At 43.3% G+C, this 21,491-nt stretch overlaps 1 protein-coding gene across 3 annotated transcripts in view; it reads right to left on the bottom strand.

The window, feature by feature from the left end:
• Positions 1-21,491, bottom strand: part of RGL1 (ral guanine nucleotide dissociation stimulator like 1) — a 151,843-nt gene that overhangs the window by 79,555 nt on the left and 50,797 nt on the right. The window lies entirely within an intron of this gene.

The raw sequence follows: 21,491 nt of genomic DNA, 5'->3' as shown, positions 1-21,491 counted from the left end.
ATACTACACCTAAAAGATGCCCCTGCTTCCTCGAAACTAGGAATCTCATCACTGGATTTCTCAGCCTGGTCAGCCTCTATTAGGTCAGCAAGGAGTAGTGCTATGTTCTCTGAGCTTCTGAGTCCTTCAAAATGGGAAAACTTATGAAACCTTACAGAAGTGCTCTCAAGTTCCAATAAATGCCACCGACAGAGCAACCCTGGCTTTATACTTACTTGTATCTTAAGATTTACAGACTCAATTCCCCTTTTTAAATGAAAAGGAACAAATATTTGATTTATTCCTAGGAGAAAAACTTGATTATTTGATTCTCATCTAACCGGATTTTATTTCAATAAACAGTATTTTCTATTATTATCAGTCTTCTTATTGATAATTATAATAGCATTTGTCAAGTGCTTACTATGTGCCAAATGCTGTATTAAGCACTGGGGTAGATTACAAGACCATCAGGTCCCACATGAGGCTCACAGTCTAAGCAGAAGGGAGAACAGGTACTGAATCCCCATTGTGAAGATGAGGTAACTAAGACACAGAGAAGTTAAGTGACTTGTCCAAGGTCATGCAGCAAACAGGTGGTGAAGCCAGAATTAGAATCCAGGTACACGCTCTTTTCATTATGCCATGCTGCTTCTCTAAACAGCACAGGAGTACTGAGCACTTACTGTATGGTGAGCACTCCATGGGAGCAAGGATGAACCAGACACAAATTATTTACAATTCGAAGGCGCTAAAGAATGGATAAGGATATATCTATTTGCCCTGGAAAGAGGGAATTAAGCCTCTAAACTTTAAATTCCTTGTGGGCAGGTAACATGTCTACCAACTCTGTTATATTTAAGTCCCCCAAGCAATTAAGCATTCAACATATATGATTGATTGATTAAATCAGAGCCATCATTACCTTCTCTATTTTCAAACCCTTCCCCTCGCTGGTACAAGTAAGTTTTCTCCAGGAAAAAGACTCTTTTCTTCCCCAAATTATTGCTATCATAATTATTAAGTACTCATATCTTAGCCAATTTATCAAGGTGCTATGGAACAGTATTCTAATGGGATTTCAGAATTCAATGAAGGAACTGCTTTCTTTTGTTCTGACTCTCTCTTACCCCACTGTCTCAGATCTGAACATTCTCCATGTGGGTATGAATCAAATCAAAAGAATCCAGCTGGCTTGTAAGAACTCTGTGCTTCTTGTGAGGAGCTGAAACATCTGAGGCCCAGTTTGCATTGTTTGGCTGTTCTCTGTGCTTTGCATGTGAGGGAACATATGGAAATGCATACTAAGGCAAAACAGTCTTCTGGTGGAGCAAGTAAAGATTCTCAACAGGCAGATTCTTCTCAAACCCCACCTTGGAGGGACTCTGGCCTGCCTTGGAGTACATGGTTCTAAAGGCTAATCCTTTGCTACAAAACTTGACAATATTACAACTCTGCCTACATACTGATGTCAGAAACCTTTGTCCTGTAAAGCCTCACGTTTTAAACAAAAACATTTAACACAATGATTTTCCTGAACTCCCTTCCACCAGAAGTTACCTATTTTCACTGTACAAATTGAGTACAAATAGGTTAAGTAACTATTCCCAAAGTGTAGGAGAGTATCAATTTTTTCATAGTATTTTTTAAGCCAGGCACTGTACTAAATTCTGGGGAAGGTGTATACTAGTCTGGTTGGACACAGTCCCTGCCCCACATGGGGCTCAGTCAATCCCCATTTCACAGATGAGGTAACTAAGGCACAGAGAAGTTAAGTGACTTGCCTCAGGTCATAGGGCAAACAAGATCAGGGATTGGAACACAGGTCCATCTGACTTCTAGGCCCATTCTCTATCCACTAGGCTACCCTGCTTCTTGTGTAATTCCAGTGTAACATTGTCAAGGCCCAGGGGTAGCATGGAGTCCATTTCAAGGAAATGTTTTCTGCAAGCCTCCAAGCAATCAGTGTTTCCTGATTGAGAAGCAGCATGGCCTAATGGATGTGTCCAATCTGACTGGCTTGTATCCACCCCAGCATTTAGTACAGTGTCTGGCACATAGTAAGCATTTAACAAATACCACAATTGTTACAGAACGGGCCTGCGAGCATGGGCTAAAAGTGTTCTGCCAGATTTCAATGCAATTTCACCAGTTGCTTGCTTTGAAAACAGAGTAGGAACACATCCTTGTTTTGACCTCCTACTCGGCGGAGTGAGAGGCTCAGAGGAAGTGAATCCACAAATGAATCCACCAGCTACATGATAGCCGCTCAAATGTATTGCAAGAAGGTTCATGTGGAGTTGGGATTGCTAAACCATTTCCAAAACAATCTACGTAAAAGATCTAGCACAGAAATAAATTGGACTTTCACTCGAACCTCTAGCTTTGTCTCTCTCCCCAAGCAGTTTTCAACCACCAAACATAATCGTTGTTGCTAGATGTCTCTGAATTTTCAGATGATAGTTTTTACAGTTAAAATAAACAGAGTAAATGCAACATGAGGTGATGGGAGAATGCCTAGAAATGGGCCTGAAGCAGGATCAGTCTTATTTTCAGACTTCTCTGCAAAGGGAGAAGAAAGGGGTTACCGTCTCTGGCCATATTTGTATATATGCATATATATATACATATATATGTGTATATATATATGTTTGTACGTATTTATTACTCTGTTTATTTTATTTGTACATGTTTACCTAATTATTTTATTTTGTTAATATGTTTTGTTTTGTTCTCTGTCTCCCCCTCCTAGACTGTGAGCCCACTGTTGGGTAGGGACCGTCTCTATATGTTGCCAAATTGTACTTCCCAAGAGCTTAGTACAGTGCTCTGCACACAGTAAGCGCTCAATAAATACGACTGAATGAATGAATGAATGGATGAATATTTCAACCATGGGTCTGACAAATTTGAGCTTCTTCAAAAGCCATTCATCTAATTAATATTAGTAGCAACAATAAGCCAAAACTACAAAGAAGCCAGGAAATCCAGACCCTGATGTGAATTTCCAGATGTCTCTTCAGTGAGATAAGAACTATGGGGAAGAAGACGGGAAGAGGGAAGAGTGGAAGAGTTTCGATATCCTGGCACAGCAGCTGAAGAAGAAAATGGACACCAGAGTCCCACCTGACTGGCCTGTCACAGCCTGATCCCCAGCACTGGGCCCCCCACTTCCCCACCAATACCTCCCACCTGAGCGGTGGAAGGCTGTCGTGGAACCACAACCTCAGCTCACAATGGTACAGTCAGTTACAAGTGGCCACCTGAGAAAAGTGCCTCTCTTGCCACTGCCCTGCACCAACACAAAATGTCAGCAAGGAGGCTTTCCCTTCATGTTACCAATCAGAAATAGTTGAAGCAACCTTAGCTTCCTGGACTCGATGAAAGCTATCAAATTTCCCAAGTCCAATTTACCAGTCACTTGAAAGTCAGCCACTGGATCCCCTGAACAACCAGGTAGAGGCCATAAAATTCTAAAACCAGGCACATACAGTTTCAAATGATCCTCAAGCAACTCCCTTCAGAACAAGGTACATACCCCGCTGTTCAGGTTTCCTTTTGATGGATCCTAGTGTGAATGGAGTCATTCACACTCCAATCAATCATATTTATCAACTAATCCTATCTAGCCTTAAATTCCACCAGGCTTGTTAAACCCATAGGCTCACTGAGGCAAAGAGAATCAATCAAACAAGCAAGCGATGGTATTCGCGCAATGCTTACTGTGTGCAGGGCACTGTACTAAGCACTTGGGTAAATTGGTAGATATGTTGCCTGCCCACAACATGTCTACAGGGCATATGAGGGAAGCTGCCTCACTTGGAAAGTCAGTGAAAGAACTAAGCAGGACTCACTTTTTCCAAGTACTGAACTAGGTCTCTTCTCCCTGCTTACTGCTGCCTCTAATCTGAAAAGAAGGAATTCCCAATTCTGAATTCTGCCCTGAGGAGACACATACAATGCTTACTGACATTGTCAAGAGCCAACCAAGGTCACAGGGAGACTAGACCCCTGTTCCAAGTTACAATAATTACATGGGGCAAATATATAGGCTCATATTATTAACAGGATAGAGGTCGTGGTACTGTCAGAAATGACAACCATCTAAACCATCTTTTCTTGTCAGAAAGGTGTAATACCTATGTTCCAGGAGTAATAGTAGGTTTGGATTCTCAAAAAATACACTTTCTTACCCAATAAGAGAAGTTACAACATTTCTCTTTTCAGTAATATTATTTAACTTAATTGTTAAATTACTAATCACTGGTTACTTGTTGCAAACAAAGTACAGTCTCTGAAAGAGGATACACTGCTGCTGAATTTAAAATGGATTTAGATATCTGGATTCTAAGTGATCATTATACAAGGTAACCAATACAACAGCATAAACACAATTACATAACTCCTTTCTGCTTTCTCCACTTTTCAGATTATAAAGCTTTACTCAAACAGTCCAAGGCATTGTCAGTAGGATAGGAACTAAAAATTACAGAGTCAGGAAAATAATGTAAACTGTTATTGTATCCAATGTAAACAAAGAGGGGGGAAAGAGTGGATTTGCATTGAATGGACCGAAAATGGAGGGCAGGGGGTGCTATCAAGATTTCATGTGGTGAGGTGAACTAAGATTTGAAACTCTTACTTGCCTGAGACAGGTTTGATAGTTGGAACTTCCAACTAGGGGACACACATCAGGTAAAAATGACTAAATAATAATAATGATGGTATTTGTTAGGCACTTACTATGTGCCAAGCACTGTTCGAAGTGCTGGGGGATACAAGGTGATCAGGTTGTCCCATGTGGGGCTCACAATCTTAATCCCCATTTCACAGATGAGGTAACTGAGGCACAGAGAAGTTAAGTGACTTGCCCAAAGTCACACAGCTGACAAGTGGCAGAGTCGGGATTAGAACCTCTGACTCCCAAGACCGTGCTCTTTCCACTGAGCCATGCTGCTTCTCTGAATACAGACCTGGACGAGGATCAAATCATCCTTGTGCCCAAGGACCCTGTGGAGACTTCTGGTCCACGGAAGGAATTCTCGGGTTCCTGAAACCAGCTACATTCAACTTGGCCATCAGAATCAGAGATGGAGGTGAAGAGGAGCGAAACATTCTTTCATCTTTCATCAGTGTTTACTCAGCATACAGAAAGAATACAAGAAATAGTTCCTCCTCCCAGAAGTTATTATAATTTTAGGAATAAATGCATAGACTGATGATTAAGGAAGTTCTAAAGGGAGTTGGTGGAATTGACATGACCTGGGAAGACAGGGTTTCATTAATTGGGAAGGCCCTCTGGAGGAGATTTCAGGAGGGCTTTAAAGACTGAAAGGGGGGCGGCTAGTGCAATGAGTCAGGGACGGTGTCTCTCTTTATTGCTATATTGTACTTTCCAAGCACTTAGTACAGTGTTCTGCACTCAGTAAGTGCTCAATAAATGCAACTGAAAGAATGAATAGACCGTCAACATCAAGGATTAGCAGAGGGAAGGGAAGCAGATGATAGGCCTGCTCATTTCCTACTACTCTTGATTTCCATTCTGCAGCTATGGCTGCCTCATCAAATTGCTCTGAGTCCTAGCACTAAACCTTCCCCGCCTTCTCCCCTCACATAATGGCTTCCCAACTATGGTCCAGTAATGGCTTCTGGTGGTGCCAATCCCTTTGGCTAGAGGGCTGTGCCTTCCCTGGAGGTAGAGGGAACCTAGGTCAATACCTGGAGATGGGTGATAAAACACAAGAAAGAGTGTGCAGAAGTGTAAACTTTCAGGGAAGCAATAATATGATTTACATATTAAGTAGATACACTCAAATACACTCATGGACCTCAGACTGATGCATTTCTGTGTGTTTCGGAGGAACTTTAATGCTTGTGAGGGATTTGTACATATTTATTACTCTATTTTAATTAATGATGTGTGTATATATATATATAATTCTACTTATTGTGATGGTATTGACACCTGTCTACTTGTTTTGTTTTGCTGTCTGTCTCCCCCTGAGGGTGGGGTGAATATCAAGTGCTTAAAGGATACGATCCAAGTGACACAGAAGGGAGAGGAAGTAGAGGAAATGAGGGCTTAATCTGGGAAGGCCCCTTGGAGGAGATGTGATGTGATGATAGCTATACTGTCCTACTGTGCACTTTAAAATCTTCCCATTCTCCAGTTGGAACTTTCAGGGAAAAGAGGGTTTTCAGATTACTTGAGAATTGAAATAAAAACTATATCGTATAGACATAGTCTTGGGCTACCATTTTAGCCATCACAAGTTGAAAAATGTTGGACGCTGTGACCCATAAAGGCTGGACTTGAACGTGCAATCTAGACAAGGCCCTGCCAGGCCTTAGCTCTGAGAGTACTCCAATTCCTCAGGGCAAAGTCTCCAAAGAAGATTTCAGTTCATTCAGTTCAAAGTATAATGACCTGAAAACCTTGAAAAACAATGCAAAGGAAGTCCACCGGCTTCAGAAGAAACACATGGAGAGTTTTTTTTCCTCGTTTTTAAAACATCAAGCATTTCCAGAGTGCCCAACCTTTGGCAGTTTAAGATCTTGGCTTGAAGAAAAACTGAGGTATTTTAGTCACATGTTTTAGTCACATGTTTTAGTCACATTTAGTCTCCTTCTTCTGCCAGGATTGTTTTATTTTTAATTTAGAAAGGAAAACTGGGTCAGCCCAAAAGAATTTTTACAACCGTCGAAGTAAATACAAGACTCATACAACCTCATAAACCTTATTTCAGAGGCTTTCTTTTTTTACTTTGTTGCTTTAACTACCCTTTATTTAGAACCGAGTCACTGTGAATGATGTGGACCTGTTGCATAGCCCTATCTCCAGAGTCTGAAGCTACCTGGCTTCCTCCATTCCCAGCAGAGGACACACTTTCTTACTTTCTCATCGCTATTTAGTCCTAGGAGTTTGGGGGAACAACGGGAGGGTAAAAGGAAGCAGCATGGCCAAGTGGAAAGAGCCTGGGCCCAGGAGTCAGAGGATCTGGGTTCTAATCCCGGCTCTGCCACTTGACTGCTGTGGTCACCTTGGGCAAGTCACTTAACTTCTCTGGGCTTCAGTTATCTCATCTGCAAAATGAGGATTAAGACTATTCCTGAGCCCCATATGGGACAGGGACTGTGTCCGACCTGATTATTTTGTATCTATCGCAGCACTTAAGTGCTGTGCCTTAGTAAGTGCTTAACAAACATCAAAGAAAAAGAAATGAGAGAAAACAAGGAACACCACCAGATACGGAAGACATCAGGATAGGCAAGGCTGGCTCTCTCCCTCTTACCCTTTCCGTAATATAACCTCTCCAGTTTCAGTTCGGTCAAGGGTGACCTAATCTTCTTCAGCTCATCTAGCAACATAGAGTAGCATCCAGGATAATGAGTGGTCCAGTGAATAGTGCCTGCTCTCAGGTTGGTTGGGGGAGGCAAGAGGTAGGCAAGGCTGTATCTCTCGCTCTCCCCGCTCATGGTCTAAAAATTCTCATTCGACCCCGGCCCCCCATGACCCCAGGATGCAACCGACTCCACTTGTTGGAGCAGTTTACGCGGCAACAGAGAGAAGCAGTCCAGCGAGTACTGCCTTGTCCCAAGCTTGGAGGTGGATTCACTTCATGGCTGGCTGCGGTGGGGTAGACCCTGGGAAAGAACCAGTCCTGGCCCTGATCATTCATAATAACAATAATAATAATAATGTTGGTATTTGGTAAGCTCTTACTATGTGCCAAACACTGTTCTAAGTGCTGGGGTAGATACAAGGTAATTAGGTTGTCCCACGTGGGGCTCAGAGTCTTCATCCCCATTTTATAGATGAAGTAACTGAGGCACAGTGAAGTTAAGTGACTTATCCAAGGTCACACCGCTGACAAGTGGCAGAGGCAGGATTAGAACCCATGATCTCTGACTCCCAAGCCCATGCTCTTTCCACTAAGCCACGCTGCTTGTCATATAATGGTATTTGTTAAGCACTTACTATGTGCCAAGCACTGTTCTAAGCCCTGGGGTAGATACAAGGTAATCGGGTTGCCCCTTGTGGGGCCCACAGTCTTAATCCCCATTTTAGATGAGTGACTTGCCCAAGGTCACACAGCAGACAAGTGGAGGAGCCGGGATTAGAACCCACATCCTCTGACTCCCAAGCCCGTGCTCTTGCCACTGAGCCACCCTCCTCCATATGAGACCCTCCTCATGTCTCACTGATGAGGGAGGGCAAGTGGAAAGAGCAGAAGTAAGACTGCCAGAAAAGCAGGAGCAGAGCTATTTCTTCTGAACCCAGAAGAAGCTCCAATTCATTAGGTTTGTCTGCAACAACAATGGCAATGAAAGTGAATTTCTGGACCAAATATAAGGGTTGAGATCCTCCAAAAACTGCAGAACATCTATCCCTGAAAAGAAAAAGGTAGGAGAAATTGTGCTATAGCACACTTGGGTCTTTGGGATCAGCCAAGAGCCTGAACCTTGGTTCAGTACAAGGCCGTGACCAAGGGTACTGTCAAGGGGACTCTTAAGCATGTGTTAGGGGCTAAGAAATAGAAAATACTATGATTGGAAGAAGACTTCCAGGATCGCATCTACCATTTGCTTGAGCACAGATCCAAATGGAAAGAACCTGGCTTCAGAGAACAACACCTGTCCACAACCTACTCTCCATCCTCCCAGCCAGTTACGTTCGATCGTGAGCCCATGCGTGTATGATCGGATTATCTTTACCTCAGTGCTTAGTTCAGTGTTTTGCACACAGTAAGCACTTAAATGTCATTATTAATTATTAACAATAATAATAACGGCATTTATTAGGCACTTACTATGTGCAAAGCAATATTCTAAGCACTGGGGACGTTACAAGGTGATCAGGTTGTCCCACGTGGGGCTCACAGTCTTAATCCCCATTTTACAGATGAGGTAACTGAGGCACAGAGAAGTTAAGTGACTTGTCCAAAGTCACACAGCTGACAATTGGCAGAGCCTGCATTTGAACCCACGACCTCTGACTCCAAAGCCCGTGCTCTTTCCACTGAGCCACGCTGCTTCTCTTTTAATAGAATTTTCACCTGCAGGTTCTTAATATCAAAAACATACTATTTCTTCCTACACCGCAACATCATATAGCCCAACAAGCTCACACTGTTGGACAAATCTTACCAATTTTTAGACAAAACAATAGTGAAAATCCACATTCTGACATAACAGGGTGTACTTGCTATGCCTTATGGAAGTCCTTATGCCAAATTCAAAAAATGGAAGGAAGAGGCATGGAAGTATTCATATGTTGCCTGCTCAAAGTCCTTTCAAATGGGCCACCAGGTTATGATGATAACTATGATGGCTGATTCCACTATTTCTAATTTCTTTATTTCTGTGACCCCCATTAGAGTGTAAGCTGCTTTTGGACAGGGAAAGTGCCTGTGTTAAGCCCAAGCCTTAGTACTCTGTGGTTGCCCAAGAAATACCATTACTAACTGTACTTTTTAACCACAGATCTCAAATCTCAATAGTTGAACCTTGTAAATTTGATACCAGTTCATTCAAAGTCTGCTCGCAGACAAACTGAAGCCAGTACTCTCCCCTTTTTCTGAATTTTTGGAATTAGGAACCAGAGAATAAATTCAAAGAGCCTATCTGGCCCCAGAGTCATGGGCCTTCAGAAATATTTGAAGCAAATGTCATATACCAACTTAAAGGATCGACTAAAAATCACACTATTCCTTCCATAAATATTCTCTGGGTGTAAATGTTTTATCAGATTATGAAAGCTGCATTCTTAACCTTCATGCAATGTAGGGTGCGACAGTAAAAAGAGGACAAGAAAGACTCTTAAGAGGGATTTGTTAAGTACATGGTCTGCCCATAGTCAATTGGGTTAAAAAAATCTGTTAATCAAAACCATTATTTGACAAATTGATAGTATTTTTTATCATCACAGCTGGCAAAAATGATCCCTTTTCCTCTATTAGGAAAAAAACATAACACCTGAGAAAAATCAGCCTTACTTTATGTTCTTACACATATTTGGATTCCAGTAGATCATCAACAGGTTCAGCAGTCAGTTCTCCTATTACACAGCGCTTTTGCATTATGGAAAAGTTAACTGATGTGCACCCTGAGCTACACTTTACACACAGCACTCCTCCCAACATCGCAATTATGTTCTATTTAGATAGATGTATGTTACTGAAAGAACATCCCTAATTCCCAAAGTGTTTGATCCAAAGCACATAGGGAAAATGCACCGTGGGAGAACTGACTAAAGAGTAAATAGGTATAAGAGTTCATCACTGACCATATGGTTGCCACCTCTCTTTTTTTCATCATATTTGTTAAATGCTCACTACTGTACTGAGTGCTGGGGTAGATACTAGCTAATCAGGTAGGACACAGTCCCTGTCCCACAAGGGGGTTCACAGTCTTAATCCCCATTTTGCAGATGAGGTACCAGTCACAGAAGTCAGGTGACTTTCCCATGGTCACACAGCATAAAAGTGGCAGAGTCAGAATCAGAACCCAGGTCCTTCTGATTCCCAGGCCCGTGCTCTGCCATTAGGTCACACTGTTCACCCTGCTTATCTACTTAACATAGGATCCCTTAACAGACTATCTTCAACCAGTTCCCCAAGCCCCAGTAACCTGACCCTCTCTGCCAGTCCCCATTCAAATGTAGAAGACCTTGGCAAGCACTTGGCACAGGCAGCTCGCTCCTGACTATGGTTTTCAAAAATAGGGTGCAGCTTTTCAGCTACCTCTGGCAACTGCTCCAGCTCAGCTCACCCTTCCTTCCCCTGTGTCAGGGGAATAAATTATGCACCTCCAGCACACCCTGTCACCTTTGTGAAAGCACAAAGACACTAAGTAACAATCCTGTACTCTGCTGCACGAAGGAGGCATTCTTCCTCCACCCAACAAAACAAATGGAGAGAAGCTATGAGATTCCTGTGCTCTCTGTGCATCTCAGGCACAGGAAAACCAGGTAATCAGGAAACCCTTAAAGTCAAGAGAAGGAGCATGGCGTAGTGATAGAGTATGGACCTGTTAGAAGGTCATGGGTTCTAATCCCAGCTCCACCACATATCTGTTGTGTGATCTTGGGCAAGTCACTTCATTTCTCTTGGCCTCAGTTACCTAATCTGTAAAATGGGGATTAAGACTGTGAGCCCCATGTGGGGCAGGGACTGTGTCCAACTTGATTAACTTGCATGCTTGGCACATAGTAAGCACTTAACAAATACCATAATTATTACTATTGTAATTATTCAAGTGGAAGGAGGGGTGGCTGCCACTTACTGATGTCAAGCGCTTAGTACAATGCTCTGCACAATCAATAATACGATTGAATGAAACCCAAACCGCTGCAGGCCCCCCTCTAGGTCCCAGATAGAGACTTCAATGTCTGGACACCTCGGGATTAATACTGGGAAAACACTTCTCCCGGCACTCCCAACAGAGGGGCAGGAGGACTACTGAAGGCTGCTGCCTGGATTCCTGGCTTCTGTGTGCTTCAAGCACAGATCTGAACATGCACAAGCATCACCCCATGAGGTCTCCTGGGCAATGTAGCTTTGAAATTGGGGGCCAGAGATCTGGTCTACTGAGGAAGTGGTTGTTTTGCATTTGTAGGAATGTTAGAGTCGGCATGCAAGAGCCCTTTCTCCGCTGGTATCACAACACAGAGCTAGCAGAAGGAGAGAGAGAGATGGGGGAGGGGGAGGTGGTGGGCAGTGTAGGTCTGCAATGCTGTATGCGACTAAATCACTTATTAAAGATGAAGTACAAGGGATTTCATTTTCAGTTCCAGCTTGGAGGGCAAAGGTCAGTTGGTACTCTGCGTCATCTGGGGGACTGGAGCAAATAGCAAGCACATGTGGGGGACAACAGGAAGGAGGCTTAAACACGGAGGGTGGGCCACTTTTGAATAGAAGGAAGGCCAGATAAGTGACTGAGGAGCTGGGAGTCGCTGGAGACTTTTCAATCTGGTGGAAGGGGAGGAAGGAAAAGGCACAGGAAGAGAACTTATACAGAAGCAACGGAAAGGGAGAGGGAAGCAGCTGCAATAAGCAAAAGGAGAGATGGGAGAAAAATAGTTCCTAAAGCCACTCGGAGCAGGAAGGCCAGAAATACAGAAGGGGAAGGCTGAAAGAGAGAAGAAAACAGAGACCAACAATAGGACTTCTCAAAGGAAGTATTTTAAATGCCTACATTTTAGAAGTGTCAGTGTGGGTCAGTTGGTAACATTCTTGCCTCTGGCAATAGGTCAAAGGTTTGAGTCCCACATGGGGATTTGGCCTCCATCCAAGTGCCCATACCCAAATGTAATAAATGGAGCAATGACAAGCTGGAAGCATTTCCCTCTCCTCAACATAAGTTTATCATTCCTGTCGTTCCTTCTCTACAACTCCATCTGGGTTTCTGGTACAAGTTACTGGTCCCCAGGGTGAGGAAGAACCCATGACTATGGATCATTTTTTCCTTTCTTTGGGATAGAGTGGAGACTTGCCTGGGTAAGAGGAAAAAAAAATATAAGAAGAAAGTGCTTGCTACCAGTTAGTACTACAGGGAGGCCCCTTTTTGAACTCCCTTCCCTAAGGGCCTCTTTTCTTCTTCTCCCACTCCCATGTGCATTGTCCTGACTTGCTCCCTTTACTCATCCCGCTCCCAGGCCCACAGTCCTTATGTACATAACTGTAGTTTATATATATTAATGTTAATGTTTCTCTCCCCCTCTAGACTGTAAACTCATTGTGGGCAGGGAATGTGTCCATTTATTGTTATGTTGTATTCATTCATTCAATCGAATTTATTAAGTGCTTACTATGCACAGGGCACTGTACTAAGTGCTTGAGAACGTACAATATGGCAATAAAAAGTGACAATCCCTGTACACAACAAGCTCACAGTCTGAGGGGGGAGACAGACATCAATACAAACAGAAATCAATATAAATAAATAAAATTACAGATATATACATAAGTGCTGTGGGTTGGGGAGGGGGGGAAGAGCAAAGGGAGCAAGTCAGAGTGACACAGAAGGGAGTGGGAGATGAGGAAAAATGGGGCTTAGTCTGGGAAGGCCTCTTGGAGGAGACGTGCCTTCAGTAAGGCTTTGAAGTGGGTGGGGAGTAACTGTCTAGAGGATTTGAGGAGGGAGGGCGTTCTAGGCCAGAGGCAGGACATGGGCCAAGGGTCGGCGGCAAGATAGGCTACATCAAGGCACAGTGAGAAGCTTAGCACCAGAGGAGTGAAGTGTGAGGACTGGGTAGTAGAAGGAGAGAAGCAAGGTGAGGTGGGGGGGGCGGAGAGGGGGGCAAGGTGATGGAGTGCTTTAAAGCCAATGGTGAGGAGTTTTTGTTCGATACGAAGGTGGATAGGCAACAACTGGAGATTTTTGAGAAGTGGGGGTGACGTACTGAATGTTTCTGTAGGCGAGAAGCAAAGTGCAGAGTGAAGTATGAAATGGAGTGGGGAAAGGCAGGAAGTAGGGAGGTCAGCAAGGAAGCTGATGCAGTAATCTACGTGGAATAGGATTAGTGACTGGACTAATGTGGTAGCAGTTTGGATGGAGAGGAAATGGTGGATTTTAGTGATGTTGTGAAGGTGAGACCTACAGGATTTGGTGACGGACTGAATATGTGGGTTGAATGAGACAGAGGAGTCAAGGATAAATAAAGAACACTACATCTTTCAACCCAATGTAAAGATATGGTTATAAGAAGCCAAAGCCTTACTTCGAAATGTAGTAAAAGGAGGTATAGAGCCAGCACCAGAGAATTTGATTCTTTGCCAATATACAAGACTAACAAGATCACATCTGAGATATTGTGCTCTAATTGAGTTGTCATTTTCTTTTTACTTCTTCAAAAATGAGATTTTTACATAAAATTCTTACATGCACTTGGCAATAAGCTGCACTGCCTATTCATTTGGGGAAGCAGCGTGGCTCAGTGGAAAGAACACGGGATTTGGAGTCAGAGTTTATAGGTTCAAATCCCGGCTCCACCAATTGTCAGTTGTGTGACTTTGGGCAAGTCACTTAACTTCTCTGTGCCTCAGTTACCTCATCTGTAAAATGGGGATTAAGAGTGTGAGCCCAATGTAGGACAGGGATTGTGTCCAACCAGATTAACTTGTATCTACCCCAGTGATTAGAAGAGTGCTTGGCACATAGTAAGCGCTTAACAAGTACCATACTATTATTATCATTAAGGTTCCTGGCCTTGAAGTCTTTGTGGTCAGACCAAGGCCCACCTGCCATTTATGACAAGGGACTCCATCTTTCACCATCTTGGAGTAGGATAAGGCAAAGCAGAGAGAAGTGACAACCATACAGCTGACTACTCTCGGTAGCCTAGTGGAAAAGGACCAAAAAAGCCAGGCTGTGGTCACTGAATTACTGAAAAAGGAAAAGTTACAAAAGTTACCTCAGGGAGGAGTTATACCGGAATTTGAAAGGAAAAGAAGGGAATGATATGGTAAGGCAATGCGAGCATCATGTGTGCTGTGTGTGGGAGGACGTAGTGGGGCAGAGGAAGTGAGTAGCCTTGAACTAAAGGATTCCTATAGGAATTTCAATGGCATCTGACCCAGGGAGTGGAGCTGCATGTGGAATAGCCAGCCAAAGGCAGCAATAGAAATAAGCTGAGTAAACAAAGTCAGAGAGGGTTTAAAAAGTGTGGGGAGAGAAGAAAAAAAAATATACCAGGATACCTGACCAGAAAAATTTCTTGTGTTCTTTACATCGCAATTATACAGTAAAGGGCCGTTGTAGTCTAAAAAAATGACTCTGTAATCAAAGCCTTGTGGCTTCCATATTTATTCTCCCTCAGTGACGTCCAGATGAAATTTGCTCCATTTACAAGTGAAAAGATGACTTTTCCAAATCACTGGTTCTGCAAAGGCCTCCTGGGATCTGAAGAGCCAAACTTGGCTCTTTTTGTCTTATGCATCGAAACCAGTAATAAAGCTGGAAACTGGATCTTAGCTTCTGTACCGGGTGGGCCCGGCTCCAGCTTGACTCTTTCTTGAGCTATGTGGACTCCCCACTCCCCACACCAAGTAAAACAGGCCCTGTTGGTTAAGGAAGTGGAGATTATAATTTCAAGAAATGCTGACCCAGCCAAAGAGATTGATTGGCCCTTGGGATCTAGTTCTTTTATTTAGAGGCAGCTCCAAGTGTTGTTTTGAAGAAGTGGCACATAGCCTAAATCAATCAACTAGTGGTATTTATTGAACTCCTACTATGTGCAGAGCACTGTACTCAGTTCTTGAGAATGCACAATGTAATTAGTAGACATGACCCTTGCCCTCAAGAAGCTTGAAGTCTAGTGACAGGGTGGGAACGGGCACTAAAATCAACTACGTATAGAAGGAAAGCCGTGTTGTCTAATGGATAGAGCTCAGGACTGGGAGTCAGAAGGACCTGGGTTCTAATCCTGCTCCACCACTTGTCTGCTGTGGGACCTTGGACAAGTCACTTCTCTTCTCTGTACCTCAGTTGCCTCATCTGTATAATGGGAATTAAGACTGTGAGCCCCATGTGGGACATTGACTGTGTCCAACCTAATTAACTTCTATCTACCCCAGTGCTCAGAATGCTGCCTGGCACATAGTACGCATTTAACACATACCACTTAAAATAAAAACACAAAAACAAAAAAAGCAGCAGAGAATACAGTACAGATATGTACATCTATGCAATGGGGAGATAGCCCAAACCCTTGAGGCTCCATGACTATGGGGACTGAAGTTAGAAGCGGGGAAGATATGTCCAAGTGACCCATCCAGTGTGTGGCTAACCAGTCAGGGCATGTGATAAGTCACAAGGCCCAAAGACTAAGGCACAAGCAGGAACTCTTAGGGGATTTCTGGTAAACTGAGTTTACCAGAAACACTGACCTAGAAACCCAGCCCAGAGTCTTAAGGAAAACTCGAGGTCAGTCAAAAGACTTAACCACCATAAAAGTTCCTGCAGATGAGAAAATGTCCTCTGAACTCAACACCCACAATTGCCAACTCAAACAGAACCAGATGCTGGGTCTGCTGGGCCACCGCTTTTACACATGGAGACAAACTTATCATTTTCAGCTATTTAACAGCCTTTATCCACATTTTTTTTTGTTTATAAGTAAATTTTTTTTTCCAAAGCACACTACAGCAAATTTTAAAATAGGCTCACTACTACTCAATTGTATTTGTGAGTTTCAGTGCTTAAGAAAAAGCAGTGAGTGCCTTCTGTGCTAGTTCCAGTTATCAAGTATAGCACATTCTACTTATTTAAAAGACCTTGAAAGGAATCCCAAAGAAGTGACACATTTCAACTAGCAAAAATTCTACTCATAAAGTAGCACTGTAGCTTGTCTCTCTCTTTTCTTGGCTTACAGAATTCCCAAGGGAGAGGAATTTAAAACTTCACAAGAACAATCCATCAATCAATGATACCTATTGCACACTTACTGGGTGTAGAGCACCATTCCTAAGCATTTGGTAGAGTACAATACAGCAGAGTTGGCAGACACGTCCCCTGCCCACGAGGCGCTTACAATCTAGAGGAGAAGACAGACACAATGATGTGATCTGATCTTCCTCCACCTACAAGATATGGTAGAAGCATGCAATATTGGTTGAAAAGAAGGCTTCCTGCAGCAAAGACATATCCTTTATTTATTTGTACAACTGTGTACTTATTCTGAGGCTAATTTAATAGTATTATTGAGTTCCTACTCTATGCAGAACACTGTACTAACATACAATAAAAAGCAACATGTTTGATTTCTGCCCTCAAGTTGCTTACAATCTCCTAATGGGGTATTTGAGATCAAAGATGTGGCAACATTTTGAACTCAAATAAGTGTTACCTGACCATGTGAGCCATCCAAATGAAATATTAAATACATGTCATGCAAATCCCTCACTGGGTCCAAAGCAGGGACAGACTCCGGTCTCATAGCCATGAATCTGGGAATTCACATGGCTTATTTTCTTGAGGCTTAGCAAGTCATCCTGTTGTGCCAGAATCAATTCACAGCTATATTTCCAAAGCTGAAATGAAAAATATTGCCATGCCACTATTTCAGGACCTTTTTCTAGTTGCTGCTAAAACACATTTTTAATTTACTTTCCCAAGGCTAAATTAAATAGTCAAACGCACACTCCCACAGCACAAATGCCGATTTTCTTAAATGAACACAACAATAACACACTCTAAACTAATGGTTTCTCTGGGGCTTCTCCCTTTACAGTGCTGAAATCCAGCTCACGGGCTTTCCGATGACACATCGCTGTAGAACTTGCCAACTCAATTTTAACCCTAATGCTTCCTCACCCTTTCCAACATTCAGAAACAAGTGATATTTATTTCCCGTTGGAATATGTTTCTCAGGCCAATCTCACTTTTACAATGAAAAATAAGTTACAAAGCATTCTATGCATCTGCTGCTTCGTATTTGGTAGTCCCCTTGAAGACAATAGGAGTTCATGGTGGGAGAAGGAGCTGGAAGACAATTATGTGTGAGGTCGCTAGGGATGAATTCCTGAAGGCCAGATGTGGGAAGACTGAGTCAGTCTTCCCAATCTACCCATAATAATCAGGCCCAAGCAAGCATTCAGTGTGGCCACAGTGGCCCCAACAGACATGTGACAGAGCACCAGCTCTAAATAGATTACACTCTGACTGTACTTTGTCTTCTTATCACTGCACCTCCTGGCTTTACAAAGTCCCTTAGGTGCTTTAAATCTCAGTCTTATATACTCTGACCTGGTGTACAGACCTCAGTCTAGTATACTTTGACCTGGTGTACAAACCTCAGCCTAGTATACTCTGGCCTGGCTCCTTGCCTTTCCCTTGGGTGACCATGTGGCTGGTAGCAGAATCCAACTTGCTTAGGATGACCACACTGTCTTGGAAGAGGTTTACACGTCCTTGAATTTGGGACACCACGGATATACATGCTATTGCTGGTGTCCGTTAGAAACGGCCCTCTCCTCCCCTCCCCAGTCCTGAATATTCTTTCCCATCGAATCTGCCCTAGTGTCTTTGGGTGATGCTTGTTGGAAGAACTGAACTGCACATTCAGCCACAATGACAACTGACAACAAAACTAACAGTCATAGGTCACCTGAGATTCCAAGAGTCAGTGGAGTGGCCAAGCCATAACAGAGATCATTTAATACCAGAGGATACACCTGAGCAAAACATTTGCACTCTGGATCTTTCTCTGAGTGACAGATCATATCAGGATGCAGAGCAGTACTGGACCAAAGAAATCACCCAGTATGACCTTGCTTGCACCGAGGGGAGAAGAAAAGCTTGTCGGCACTCAGAGCATGCAAAAGCCTGCTGCTTCCCAACCAAATGGAGCATTCTTAGAAGGGATGGTTCACCTAAGGAATATAAATGAGCAAATCGAAAAATAAGAGGCCCAAAATCCTTTGGATTAAACGCAAAACTTGACACCTGGGGGATGAATCGTGGGACTATATCCTCATTATGTGCCGAAATAGAAGGATCAAAACCTTAGAAGAGAGAGTGCTCGATTGCTTAGTCTTCAGAATTTAAAAGTAAGGTGTAAGTATTATGCCTAACTCCGTGCTCAGTAATGATATAGAGCCCAATCATTTTGGCACCTAAAATGAATAAAAAGTCAATTCATCAAAGGAGCCATTTCACAGTTAATACCAAAACCTTCATATTTGGAGCTCAAATGAAAATGGACCACTCAAAACAAAAGAAGGAAAGTAATAGCACTATAACCCTCTTGACACACTCCAAGAAAAACAGCTGGAAAGTTGAGTGGTCTGGATGGAAATCGGAAAAAAAAAAGAAAACAGCAGAAATTGCCCCCTTTCTGGACTTCTTGCCTCGCTCACTCCTCCAGGGCCATCTCTGTGATCATGACCAGCCATCTCTAATCTGCCAAGGTAAGCACTTTCTCAAACTCCTGCCATCTCTCTTTCTTCATTTCTCTAGCTCTGGGAGCCTCTTGGTCACTCCAGAATTCAATCCATTTCTTCTTCTGGCTTGCACTTTACCTCTTGGCAGTCAATCCAGTTCACTCTACCTTTAACAACTGTTTCAACAGTCAAGGAAGGTGACTAGTTCAAAGGACCATGTGCTTGGGTCATGGGATCACATGAGCCCCCCCCACAACTACGTCCTTTAAGCTTCTCTATAACACTGATCAATGGTGATGGTATATCAACGGGATGAGACAGGAAAGTCTGAAATCACTTCAAATATTTTTAAAATGGGATTTCCTGAGGTTGGAGGGTAAGGGGGTGGTACAAAAGGAGGCTTTGGGGTCCACCGCTGCTATGGACCCAAATAATCAGTTTCTTTTGTGGAAACAAATCCCAGAGTTCTTCAGAGGTAGGGAGAAGCAGGGCGAGGTTATTGAGGGCTACATAAATAACCGTGCTCATGCATTTATGTTTGGGGCACCGCAGAGTGAACTCTTCTCCTCCCAATGTGATTTAATCATTCACTGCTATTGTGCTTGGCTAGAAACTAAAACCCTAGCAGGATGTGCAGCATCATTAGAAAGAGAACAACCCTGCACCAGAAAAGTTAATGGCCCTTCTGAAGACAGCTGTGATTATTCAGAAAAGAGAATCGCTCAAATATCCAGGGTAACAAAAACCACATCATAGTAGAAAAGAATTGAAAAGTGATGACTAGTCATAACCCTACTTCTGCATTTTAAGACAGGCCTGCTGATGATGTGTATTATTAACCTTCAAGCGAGGGGCTCACAAGATAATCCAAGCTTGGGGTTCCCTGTGGCTTTCTGACTAGGGAACCCACTAAAGAGATCAGTCATCCAGTTTTATACTGAAGAATCTGGTTTTCAGCTTGTCTATTGCTTTTTCTGGTACAAGTGAGCCACTAGGTCCAATCCGGGATTTTCATTTCAAGCACCCAGCTGCCCTCCACTACAGCTCCTGCTGCCAAGATCTGCAGCTTGTAAGGGTCACCTGTGTTCTGAGGGATGTGGGAGGGAAACACCAAGGCACCAGAGCAAGAGGGGGCTGTAGCAGAAGCCCCACAGGAGAAGTAGTCAAGCTTCAGGTGAACTCTGAATACTTCTAGAAGGAAGGCTTGTTGTGGGCAGGGAATGTGTCTACCAACTCTGTTCTATTGTACTCCCTCAAGTGCTTAAGACATACACACAGTAAGCACTCAATAAATACGACTGACTGTTTACTTCTGCAAAATGGCTCCTGTTACTAAGCTACAGTGTGATGTCACACCCATCTTCTTATCTGGCATTTTTGAATGCAAGATAATAATGATGGTTTTTATCAAGTGCTTACTATGTGCCAAGCACTGTGTTAAGCACTGAAGTAGATAACAAGATAATCAGATAATACAGTTCCTGCTCATACAGGACTCACAGTCCAAGAGGAAGGGAGAACTACTTTACCCCGTTTTATAGTTGAGGAAACTGAGGCACAGAGAGGTTAAGTGACTTGTCTGACGCTACCCAGCAGGTAAGTGGAAAAGCCAGGACTAAAACCCAAATCGCTTGACTCCCAGTACTGTGCTCTTTCCACGAGGCCACATTAGCTTAGTGCACTCTTAGTAACCTTTCTCTTACTTTAGGTGCTGGAAATCACCCTTAATGTGGAAATAAGGGAAGTCCAGGACCTCAAATGCCAGGATCAGCAGATGTGGTAGAGGAAATGGTTGTTAGTTGTTCTCCTTCAAAACATCGGATGGTAGCATTTAAGATCACACATTGCCCCATTCCTAATTTGAGCTCTTGGCTGATTTTAGTTTCACTCCCCCTGCCCCAAGACTTTGAAGTTCATGATGGTTTAACTGATTCCAGAGTGTACTGAAAGCCGAAAGGAAATAAAGGCCGGATCCTGGGGCCTCTTTCTCAAAAAGTCAGTGGCAAACCGACTGTTAAGGGGGAGAGTAGGTGAGATGCAATGCTCTGCCTGACCCTTCAGCCTGCCTCTTCCTCTCCTTCTCCTTGCTTCCCAGCTCATCTTGGCAGCCTAATCTCTCCATGACCACCGTTTAGTTCCCAGGCCCCACTCTCATTAATCCTTTTCCCCTTCCCAGTTCTGAGACAGGGGATATTATTTTTCTCCATCCTCTCTTTTGGATGTGTTGAGCGATTACACAGGCTGAGATGGAGAACAGCCCACCCGGCTTTGCCATATCTTTAAAGGGTCCCTGAGGGAAGGGGAGCAGCGTTTATGTAAAGCAACTTTTCTCAAAAAGCCCACTCTGAGAATACCACCCTACACATCAAGTTGACAGGCACGCAAACGTGTTTTCTTCTGTCCCTACGGTAGGCGGGGAAAGCTTTCTTATATAAAATCTGTCACTCAAGAGGATCTCCTCTCTTCAGAACTTTGGGTACTTTTTGAAAATAAAGGTGAGTTTAACAAGGGGGTTGGGAAGGTACGTCAGCATATGGTGGAGGAAGCATGGGGGAAAGAAGGACACTCTCTCCCCTCTGTTCAAAATTTGGTTGTCTTCCCCTAGTGTTTCTAGGCCAGCTACTTTGTGCC

The sequence above is a fragment of the Tachyglossus aculeatus genome, chromosome 16 (assembly GCF_015852505.1).
Source record: "Tachyglossus aculeatus isolate mTacAcu1 chromosome 16, mTacAcu1.pri, whole genome shotgun sequence".
In the NCBI taxonomy this organism is placed as follows: Eukaryota; Metazoa; Chordata; class Mammalia; order Monotremata; family Tachyglossidae; genus Tachyglossus; species Tachyglossus aculeatus.
This window is presented reverse-complemented; position numbering and strand designations above follow the sequence as displayed.